The 11,845-nt window shown below is 35.4% G+C and overlaps 1 pseudogene; it reads left to right on the forward strand.

Annotated features, from left to right (window-relative positions):
- Window positions 1–7,608: 7,608 nt before the first annotated feature.
- LOC113938412 lies at window positions 7,609–9,662 on the forward strand (annotated as a pseudogene).
- Window positions 9,663–11,845: the final 2,183 nt, after the last annotated feature.

The following is an 11,845-nucleotide window of genomic DNA, read 5'->3' on the forward strand; positions in this document are numbered from 1 at the left end:
TTATTGTTTTGAAACCAATACATTATGCAAGGCCATCTCTAAACCAGGTTTATTTTGTTTTTCTACCTTGGCTAACTGGTAAACAAAGGGAAAATTCCCCTGAGGCCACCAATATTCTAAACTTCAACAACTTTTTAAAATATTTTCTTAAGGATCATAATACTTACATAACCAGTTTATATTAGAAGACTTTGATTTCTGTATCAATGTTGTAACTATTTGGGGGAGTGGAGAAGATTAGTGGCATAATAATGCATCCAACTTTATTATTTTGTGATTCATCCCTCTACCAATCTCCTTTTAATAGGTCATTATTTCATCTGGATCTGCATTGACTTACTTTACACACAGATAGAAACTCATCTGCTTGAATGAAAATGGATTCTGGTACACACACACACACATATGCACAGACATGTAATTTCCAATTCAAATTTGCTAAAATATATACTCTTTCCTCCTTCAGAAAACATCCTAAAATCCATTCTGTACACACAATTCCCAGGTTTCGGTTAGTTGCTATAGTTCATTCCCTGAATAATCCTTTTCTTTTTGGGATATAGCCTGCATTTGACAGTGTGGGAGAAACTAGGATGCAAGTACAATTCCAGATATAGTGGTAACAAATAATAGGGAAATGAGGGATATCTTTAAGTACTTACTATTAAGGCATTCATTCAGGTGAGGGGACTATAGTATCTTAAACAGAAAATGCTCAGAAAAGGAAGAGGGGATTCTTTATATAGGAGGAGAATGGCAGAAGAGGATTTTCATGCATTAGGGACCCCCAGATCTTCACATATGACACTATTTCAACATCTCAGGTAGTGTTTTTTCCTTATTTATTTGCATTAATATTTCTTCACACAAAGACCAGAAAAAGTTGAGAATACAGCTGATAATTCAATTCAGCTACCTGCAGGAACAAATCCCAAATCTGATTTATGGCCATCTCAACTGCCCAGTTGTAAGAAGATAGCTATTATTAAAATATAGTCATATATACCCCTTGAGTTTCAGTTTGCAGTCAGAATTTAATGACTTGAGCTGGGCTATTCTTTTACTTTAAATTTCTTCAGGCATTCAGTCATGACTACCATACTGTGTAGCCTTTGCATTCCTGCTCATCACACTAATCAGGGCAGCAGTAGTGAAGTAGTCAAGAGCAGCTTCTGCCACAGAAGAACTTAGTTGTGTTCCCCTTACATGTCAGGGGTTGTGAAGCCGCATGTCAGATTATGAACATAGTATTCCACCCTATTATAAATTGATTTCTTTGAGGCTCTGTTGAATAGATATAATTCTCTATTTTGATGTTCTTCACTTAGAATTCTTTAGTTGCAATCAAGATGGTCTGACTGTAGTTACATAATCAGAAGTATAACTGAAAGAAAGGATAGCAATCAGACCTGGAAACTGATAGTCATCAATGAAATTCAGAAGTGTTTGGTTCTGGTACAGTTGTATAACAAGAGTAGCATCATGGGGATTTAGCTGCAAGAACTGAATGAGCTCCAAATATTTAGGTGTCTTTATTCATTTCCTTGTAATTCATTGTTCAGAAAAAGAAAATTCAATTGTTTAACTTAGATTTCAAATTTACCCTTTATTTAGGATAGGGAAAAGCTTCATTACATAGAATTCTGTGGGGGAAAATTATATCATCTAAAGAATGTCAAGGTAATTTTAAAAAGTGGAAATAAATGCTTCATATGTGGGCTAAATTTGGTTTAAATATACATCAGCATTATACAGGTCTAAATATAGCCACAAAACCTAAATGTGGTTCAAATGATCTCATTTATCTAACACAGGTACAGCCTCAATAAACACCGTTCCCAGTTGGAAGGTGCTTGTCTGGTCCTGGTGTTATGATCCTCATCATAAAATTATACAGGCTCAGGGAATGGAATCCATACTGAAATCACATCTTTTCTCTCCCATAGTGCTTGCCTATAGTAGAGGCTTCATAAATATTTGTTGAAGAGTTGAAAAAGAATCAATCAGAAATGAAAACTGCAATAAATGAGATTGGAAACAGGCTTGATGTAATGAAGAGCAGGCTGGAAGAAGCAGAGGAACAAATTAGTGATATAGAACACATAATAATGGAAAATAATGAAGGTGAACAACAGAAAGAATAATTATGGAACATGAAAATAGACTTAAGGAACTCAGTGACTCCATCAAATGTAATAATAGTCATATTATAGGAGTCCCGGAAGACAAAGACATAGAAAAGGGGACAGAAAATTTATTTCAAGAAATAATAGCAAAAAACTTTGCTAATCTGAGGAAGGAAACAGACATCCAGGTCCAAAAGGCATGGAGAACTCTGATCAAATTCAACAAAAGCAGGCCAACACCAAGACATACTGGAATTAAATTTGTAAAATATAGTGATAAAAAAAAAATCTTAAAAGCAGCAAGATAAAAGAAGTCCTTAACTTACAAGGGAAAACCCATAGGGCTAGCTGGAGATTTATCAACAGAAACTTGGCAAGCAAGAAGAGAATGGCATGATATATTCAAGGTGCTGAATGGGTAAAAGTCTGCAGCCAAGAATATTCTATCCAGCAAGCCTATTCAGAATAGAAGGAGAGATAAAGAGTTTCCCGGACAAATGAAAACTAAAGGAGTTCATGACCCCTAATCCGGACTTGCAAGAAATATTAAAGGGGACCTTTAAGTGCAGAGGAGAGACCAAAAGCGACAAAGACAAGAAAGGATCAGGGAAAATATCCAGAAACAATGACAATACAAGTAATAAAATGGCAATAAATACATATCTATCAGTAATTCCATTGAATATAAATGGACTAAATGCTCCAATCAAAGGACATAGGGGCACCTGGGTGGCCCAGTAGGTTGTGTCTGACTCACGATTTTGGCTCAGATCATGATCTCAGGGTCTTGAGATGAACCACCACATTAGGCTCTGTGCTCAGTGGAGTCTGCTTGAGATTCTCTCTCTCCCTCACTCAGCCCCTCCCCCCACTCTCGCTTTCTATCTCTTTCTCTCTAAAATAAATAAATAAATCTTAAAAAAAAGACATAGAGTGTCACACTGGATTAAAAAACAAAATAAAACAAACAAACAAAAGAACAAGACCCATCTATATGCTGCCAACAAGAGACTCATTTAAGACCTAAAGATATCTGTAGATTGAAAATAAGGGTGTGGACAAATATTTATCACATAAATGGATGTAAAAAAAAAGCTGTAGTAGCAATACTTATATCACACAAACTAGACTTTAAAACAAAGACTGTAAAAAGAGACAAACAGCATTCTATAATCATAAATGGGACAATCTAATGACAAGATATAACAATTCTAAATATTTATAGACCCAACATGGGAGCACCCAAATATATAAAGCAATTAATAAGAAATATAAAGGAACTAATTAATAATAACACAATAATAGTAGTGGGCATTAACACCTCACTTACATCAATGGACAGATCATCTAAACAGAAAATAAACAAGGAAACAATGACTTTGAATGATACACTGGACCAGATGAACTTAACATATATATTCAGAACATTCCACCCTAAACAGCAGATGCACATGGAACATTCTCCAGAATAGATCACATATTAGGACACAAAACATGCCTCAAAAGATAAAAAAAATGCCTCAATAGATAAATAAATGTTTGAAATCATACCATGCACCTTTTCTGACCACAAAGCTATAAAACTAGAAGCCAACCTCAAGAAGAAATATAGAAAGACCATAAATACATGGAGGTTAAACAACATGCTATTAAACAATGAATGGGTCAATCAGGAAATAAAAGAAGAAACACACACACACAAAAAATACATGGAAACAAATGAAAATGAAAACAAAACAGTCCAAAATTTGGGGGACATAGCAAAAGTTGTCCTAAAAGAGAAGTGCATAGCAATACAGGCCTGGCTTCCTCAAGAAGTAAGAAAAATCTCAAATAAACAACCTAATCTTACATATAAAGGAGATAGGAAAGGAAAAACAAATTAAGCCTAAAGCCAGTAGAAGGAAGGAAATAGTAAAGATGAGAACAAAAATAAATGATATAGAAAACTGAACAAAATATGCAACAGAACAGATCAATGAAACCAGGAGCTGGTTCTTGAAAAAAAAATTAATAAAATTGATAAACCTCTAGCCAGACTTATCAAAAAGAAAAGATAAAGGACCCAAATAAATAAAAGCACAGATGAGAGGAGAAGTAACAACTAACACCACAGAAATACAGTTATAAGAGAATACTATGAAAAACTATATGCCAACAAACTGGACAACTTAGAAGTAATGGATAAACTCCTAGAAACATATAAACTACCAAAACTGAAACAGGAAGAAATAGAAAAGTTCCACAGATCAATAACCAGCAAAGAAATTGAATCAGAAATTTAAAAAATCTCCTAACAAATAAAAGTCCAGGGCCAGATGGCTTCACAGGTGAATTCTAGTAAACATTTAAAGAAGAGTTAATACCTCATTCTTCTCAAACTGTGCCAAAAAGTAGAAAGGAAGGAAAACTTCCAAATTCATTCCACGAGGAATAAGCATTACCTTGATACCAAAACCAGATAAAGATTCCACTAAAAAAGAGAACTACAGGCCAATATCTCTGATGAACATGGATGCAAATATTCTCAATAAAACACTAGCAAACTGAATCCAGCAATACATTAAAAATATAATTCATCACAGGGGTGCCTGGTGGCTCAGTCATTAAGCGTATGCCCTCGGTTTAGGTCATGATCCTAGGTCCTGGGATAGAGCCCCGCATCAGGCTCCCTGCCCAGCAGGAAGCCTGCTTTTCCTTCTCCCACTCCCCCAGTTTGCGTTCCCTCTCTCGCCGTGTCTCTATCTGTCAAATTAATAAATAAAATCTTTAAAAAAATATAATTCACCACAATCAAGTGGGATTTATTCCTTGGGTACAAGTGTGGTTCGATATTCACAAATCAATCAATGTGCTAAACCACATTAATAAAAGAAAGGATAAGAACCATATGATCATTTAGGGCACCTCAGTGTCTCAGTCAGTTAAGAAGCTGACTCTTGATTTTGGCTCAGGTCATGATCTCAGGGTCCTGGGGTGAGCCTTGCATTGGGCTCTGTGCTCAGGAAATTCAAGATTCTCTCTCCCTCTGCCCTTCCCCCTGCTTGTGCTCTCTCCCTCTCTCTCTCAAATAAATAAACAAATCTTAAAAAAAGAACCATATGATCATTTCTTTTTTTTTTAAGATTTTATTTATTTATTTGAGAGAGAGAGAATGAGAGATAGATAGCACGAGAGGGAAGAGGGTCAGAGGGAGAAGCAGACTCCCCGCTGAGCAGGGAGCCCGATGCGGGACTCGATCCTAGGACTCCAGGATCATGACCTGAGCCGAAGGCAGTCGCTTAACCAACTGAGCCACCCAGGCGCCCCCATATGATCATTTCAATAGATGCAGAGAAAGCATTTGACAAAGTCTAACATCCATTCATTATGAAAACCCTCAACAAAGTAGGTTTAGAGGGAACACCATAAATGTCATATATGAAAAACCCACAGCTAATATCATCTTCAATGGGAAAAAAACTGAAAGCTTTTCCTGTATGGTCAGGAACAAGACAGGAATGTCCACTCTCACCACTATTATTTAACATAGTACTGGAAGCCCTAGCCACAGCAGTCAGACAACAAAAAGAGATAAAACACATCCAAGGTGGCAAGGAAAAAATAAAACTTTCACTATTTGCAGATGACGATACTCTATATAGAAATTAGAAAGACTCCATCAAGAAACTGCTAAAACTGATACACGGATTCAGTACAGTCACAAGAAACAAAATCAATGTACAGAAATCTGTTGCATTCTGTACACCCAAAATGAAGTAGCAGAAAGGGAAATTAAGAAATCAATCCCACTTACAATTGCATCAAAAACAATACGATGTCTAAGAATAAACCTAACTAAAGAGGTGAAAACCTATACTCTGAAAACTATACAAGACTGATGAAAGAAACTGAAAAGGATACAGAGAAATGGGAAAAGATTCCACGCTCATGGATTAGAAGAAAAATCCCTGTTAAAATGTCTATTTTACCTAAAGCAACCTACACATTTAACTGCAATCCCTATCAAAATACCAACAGCATTTTTCACAGAGCTAGAACAATCCTAAAATTTGTATGGAACCACAAAAGACCCAAATAGCCAAGGCAACCATGAAAAAGAAAAGCAAAGCTGGAAGCATCACAATTCCAGATTTCAAGTTATACTACAAAGCTGTAGTGATCAAAACAGTATGGTACCAGCACAAAAATAGACACATAAATCAATGGAACAGAATAGAAAACCCAGAAATGGATCCACAACTATATGGTCAACTAATCTTTGACAAGTAGGAAAGAATATCTAAAGGAAAAAGTCTCTTCAACAAATGCTGTTGGTAAAACTGGATAGAAACATGCAAAGAAATGATACTGGACCACTTTTTTATACTATACACAAAAATAAATTCAAAATGGATGAAAGACCTAAATATGAGACAAGAAACCATCAAAATCCTACAGTAGATCCCAGGCAGTAACCTCTTTGACATCAACCACAGCAACTTCTTTCTAGATACATCTCCTGAGGCAAGGAAAACAAAAGCAAAAATGAACTATTAGGGCTTCATCAAGATAAAAAGTTTCTGAACAGTTAAGGAAACAATCAACAAAACTAAAAGACAACCTAAGGAAGGGGCATGGGAGAAGGTTTTTGGAAATGACATATTTGATAAATGATTAGTATCCAAAATATATAAAGAACTTATACAACTCAATACCCCTAAAATGAATAATCCAATTAAAAAATGGGTAGAAGACAGGTATAGACATTTCTCCAAAGAAGACATACAGATAGCCAATAGACACATGAAAAGATGTTTGACATCATTCATTATCAGGGAAATGCAAATCAAAACTACAATGAGATATCATGTCACACCTGTCAGAATGGCTAAAATAAACAACACAAGAAACAGGTTTTGGTGAGGATATGGAGAAAGGGGAAGCTTCTTGCATTGTTGGTAGAATGCAAATGGTGCAGCCACTGTGGAAAACATTATGAGGGTTCCTCAAAAAGTTAAAAAGAGAACTACACTATTATCCAGTAAGTACACTACTTGGTATTTACCCAAAGGATACAAAACCACTAATTAAAAGGGATACATGCATCCCGGTGTTTATAGCAGCATTATCAACAATAGCCAAAATTATGGAAAGAGCCCAAATGTCCACTGAGTGATGAATGGATAAAGAAGTGTATACACACACACACACTGGAATATTACTCAGCCATAAAAAAGAATGAAAAATGCCACTTGCAACCACATGGATGGAGTTAGATTCAAGAGCACACACATATATATGCATATATATTGGTATATCTCTATATATGTATATATCTGTATATATGAACATACGTGTGTATATCTGTGTATATATGTATATATTTGTATATCTATCTATCTATCTATCTATCTATATATCTGTGTATGCACAACTGTATTATCTCTGTGTATGCTTATTTGGTGTCCGGCAAGAGTGGAAGCTTTCAAGCTTATTAACCATGGCCTTGCCTATCCTCAGAATGTACAGTATTACTTTTCACATGCTGGCACTAATAAAAACTGACATGTGGAAATCCTTATGTTCTTAGCACATAAATCATTTGATATTGAGAACAACCTATTAACTTATTTAATTCGCTTTCCTCTTTCTAGATTTGAGGAAACTGAGGCATAGGGAAATTACATCAGTTGTGTCAAACACACTGTCAATTTCCTCAAGACATTTAAAACGCAGAATCTGTTCTCAAATGTTAACTTCCTTGATTTGATGCTTAAAAAATTTATTGATGAATGAATGAGCATGAAGTGTATGAAAAACTGAACATAACCAAGATTCGTAACTGTTTTCTAGATATATAATAAAGCTTAAATTTGTGTAAATAGATTTAAGTAAATCTATACCATACAGATGATTAATATATACTTCTAATTCAACTCAAAACTGTATTATTACAGAAGCTTTATCTGGAGGGTTCAATTTACAGTTGTTGGTTGGAATATTTCAGTTATAGTTCAGAATCGCTAAGTAAATAGCAATGTGAATTTATCTTAAATTTTAACTTAAAACTCAAATGCATGCACTTTATGTCAGGAAGCCTAGGAGAAAGGTGGTAGCTGACCAAAGCAGGCAGAGGCAATTTCACATGTGTTGAAACCAATGGCAGGTCCTGGCTGAGAGACAAGTTTAAATATTTTGATATTAATATTTATTAATATATATTTACTCATTTAGTTAACACGCTGTGTTTTTTTTTTACATGCAATGCACATGGAGAGTCAGTGAAGAATGTGAAAGTAGGAAAGTATGGGCCAGTTTGCAGAAATTATGAATGTTTTTCTTACACTGGCTCTAGTAATGATTTCTGGAGAAATGTTTGGTAGAAGAAGATACTAGATCCTACCTAGAGAATCAGAGATGACTGTGAAACTGGAACTCTTCCTCCCTACCCTGGAAAAAAGCACTTCCTTGACAGGATTGTGGGTGAGGGAGCAATGATGATAAGCACCACACGAAATGCTCAAGCGCAATCAACGATATGGTAGCAAAGGTTAGAAAAGTAAAACCAAGAGTGATATTAAACAACAGGTATGGATTAAGAAAATAAAATTAAGAAATTTAATAAAAAGACCCAGCATCAGCCACAATGTGGGAGACCTTTTAGGACAAATTAGTGGTTTGACAATGTGCCAAGGAAAAAGGTAAAACTTCAGATTTGGAGAAGGGACAGTTTAAGTTTATAAGAAATCTGCTCAGGAACAGGTGTGGAATATCTTTTCTGAAGCTTCCAGCAAGAGAACCTCTTTGTACCTTCATTTATGTGAAGGAATAAACTGAATGCACTTGCAGAAAAGGTGTCCTTATCATTCAGAGAAAGGAATCAGTCAGTAAAGGGCTAGATAAACAGTCACTCAACCAAGGGTCAAACCTGCATGCAGAAATCTCTGCCAATGCTCAGTCCTCCAAACAAACAAACAAACAAAAAAACACAAACCACTACAGAAGAGCAAGCAAAAGTAAAGAAGAAGAAAAGAGAAAAGAAGGAAGAGTGGCAGGAAATTGGAAAAAAGAACTAAAAAAACAACAGAATATTGAGTAAGTCAGTGACCTAAAAAGGCTGTGCTTGAAGCTGAAGGTGTGGAAACTCTAAGGCTACTGGCTCAGAAAGAAAGAAAAGCAAGAGGAGAAGCCAGGGCAAATGTGGAGAGAAAAATGGATGGAGATAGGAGTCCTGAGAAAGACACTAATGGCAATGAGACAAAAATAGGTGTAGGAAAAAGCAAAAGGCATTCAGAAGTTGAAACATACTCTAAGGAAAAAAAAAAAAAAGAAGAAAAGATGAAGTACCCAGGACATTCTGAAGTTGGAGAAAAGGAAGATCAGGATGATCCTGTGAAAGGTAAATTCAACTGGAAAGGAACTTTTAAAGCAGGTCTGAGACAGGGCCCAGATAATAGGATAGCAATCAAAAAGCTAGGGGAGAAGATTGCATCTCAGTATTTACAGTGCAAAATGAACATCAGAAAGCAAAGAGGAAATTCTGACCAACTCTAAGAAGAAATTCAACAAAAATCTCACCTTCAAGTTACAAAAGGGCAAAGTCAAACTCTTGAAATGAACAATTTTGTATTTCAAACATAAATCCATTCTACTATTGATGTATTCCTTTCACCATTGTTAATAAAACATGTAATGAATTACAACAACTAGAATTTTGCTTTCCAGTGTTGTATTTTTAAGATAAGAAAACAATATATTTTTGGTAGTACTTTTATGAAAAAGTAAAATATATTATTTTCCACACACGCACATACACATTTGCATGATGCATATTCATTAGCCTATTGTTGGGTGCAGGGTCCAGGTTTTTGGTTTGAGTATACGTCTACTAACTGGCAATCTCTCTTGCATAAATCACAACCAAAATCGAATTCTATAGCATTTCAGTATCAAGTTCTTTAAAATGAAGAAGGAAACAAAAGCTTATTACAAAGTCATCTTACTGCAAAATGCTTTCGATATTTTTTGCATAATATCCCATCTTTTTTAGCTCTCTAGTACTCAATTAGCAAATTTTTAGTGAATTGTCTGGCTTATATTTGAAAGCATTCAACTAATTCTTCAGGAAACAACTCTTTTTTGACAATCATAACTGGATTGATGCAATATTTAATTAAATTATGTAAACATAATAACTGATATACGTGGAATTAGTAGACTTGGAAGCAACAAAATCAATCTTGACCAGCCTAATATTCAACTCGTGGGAGCAAATATTCATAAGTTTCTCAGAGAGTAATGTCCCAGCTGTATGTGTTTGTCAAACTTCGGGCATCAGTTAGTAAGTTCCACAGCCAAACAGGAGAATGCTGATTAATACTGCAAAAAAGCTAAGTGGGGTTATTTAAGACAAATTCCTTAGTCACGATTGTTGTCAGTCACAGGTATCTGACAACTGTTGATTATGTTGTTTCTGATTATTTATAGGTCACATGTGAAGTACCTCCCTCTGCACTTGCCTCTGAAGGGTGGCAGAAAATGCCCCCCCCCTGCAAAAATATGCCACTTAGACACAAGGATTATTTTGAACTAAAGGCACTTGAAATATAGCAGATGCAAGAAGGGCATTTGAACCCTCCCTCTTCTTCTGGAAAACAGGAAATAAAAACTCCCCTGTACCAGGAAAAAAGGAATATTCTTTAGTAAGAGTCACAGCTGAGGAAATTCCATACAAATAGACCTCGGTAAAATAATTCTTATCTTCCTTTAGCTTCCTTAGTCACTTTTCCACACTTACCTCTCTGTTCAACCTAGCATAAAAGCATTTAGGTTTCCACACTTTGGGTCTTTTTTTCCCTCATGGGGGCTCCCATCTCACATAAAACTTACCAATTTGTATGCTTTTCTCCTGTTAATCTGTCTTATGTCAGTTTAATTCTCAGCCCCAACCAAAACTCCCTAAGAGGTAAAGGTAAAATTTTGCCTCGCTTACTCCTCTTATTTTCATCATGGAGAGTTTAGAACAAGACATTTTAGAGTTTACGAAAAAAAAAGTTTTGAATTTGAGTCCTCAATTTGCCACTTACTAGCTGTGTGAATTTTTAAATGAATTTCTTAGCCTCTCCACATTTCAGATTCCCTATCTATAAAATAGAAATACTAATGTATATATTGGGTTGTTTAAGTAAATAAAAACTATATACAATGGATTTAGCAAAGTGCCAGGTAAAAAGTACAGATTTAAAATACGGTAGCTTTAACTATACTCCCCATCTCCACTTTAACACTCTTGTTTTTTATGAGAGTTGTCCTATCCTTTCTACATTTTCTACATATTGATCAGACTGAGGGAGGTCTAAGATGTGTATTTTTACTCCTAACACTTTCTCTTGGAAATCTCATTTTAATGATGTTTTCCTAGGTTCATTTCTTGCTCTCATTCTATCAACTGACAACAAAGATTTAGCTAACCCAATTCCTCTCCATTTACTTTGGCAAATCATGTCATCTTCTCTCAGTTTATTGAGAAAACTCATTTTCTGACATATATGTCACTGAATGGGAAGTGCAAAATCCAACCAACACATTCAATTGAGGAGCGATTGAATATCCTGTTTATTTTAGGGAAAATCAGAAACTTATTAAGGGGCAAGCATGAAGAGAGTACCTGTGAGATATTTAGATAATAGTGCAAGAGTAAAGGCAGAAGAGAGAGAAGTAAGGTTCTGAAGCTGTGG

This window comes from Zalophus californianus, chromosome 8, assembly GCF_009762305.2.
Source record: "Zalophus californianus isolate mZalCal1 chromosome 8, mZalCal1.pri.v2, whole genome shotgun sequence".
Lineage (NCBI taxonomy): Eukaryota > Metazoa > Chordata > Mammalia > Carnivora > Otariidae > Zalophus > Zalophus californianus.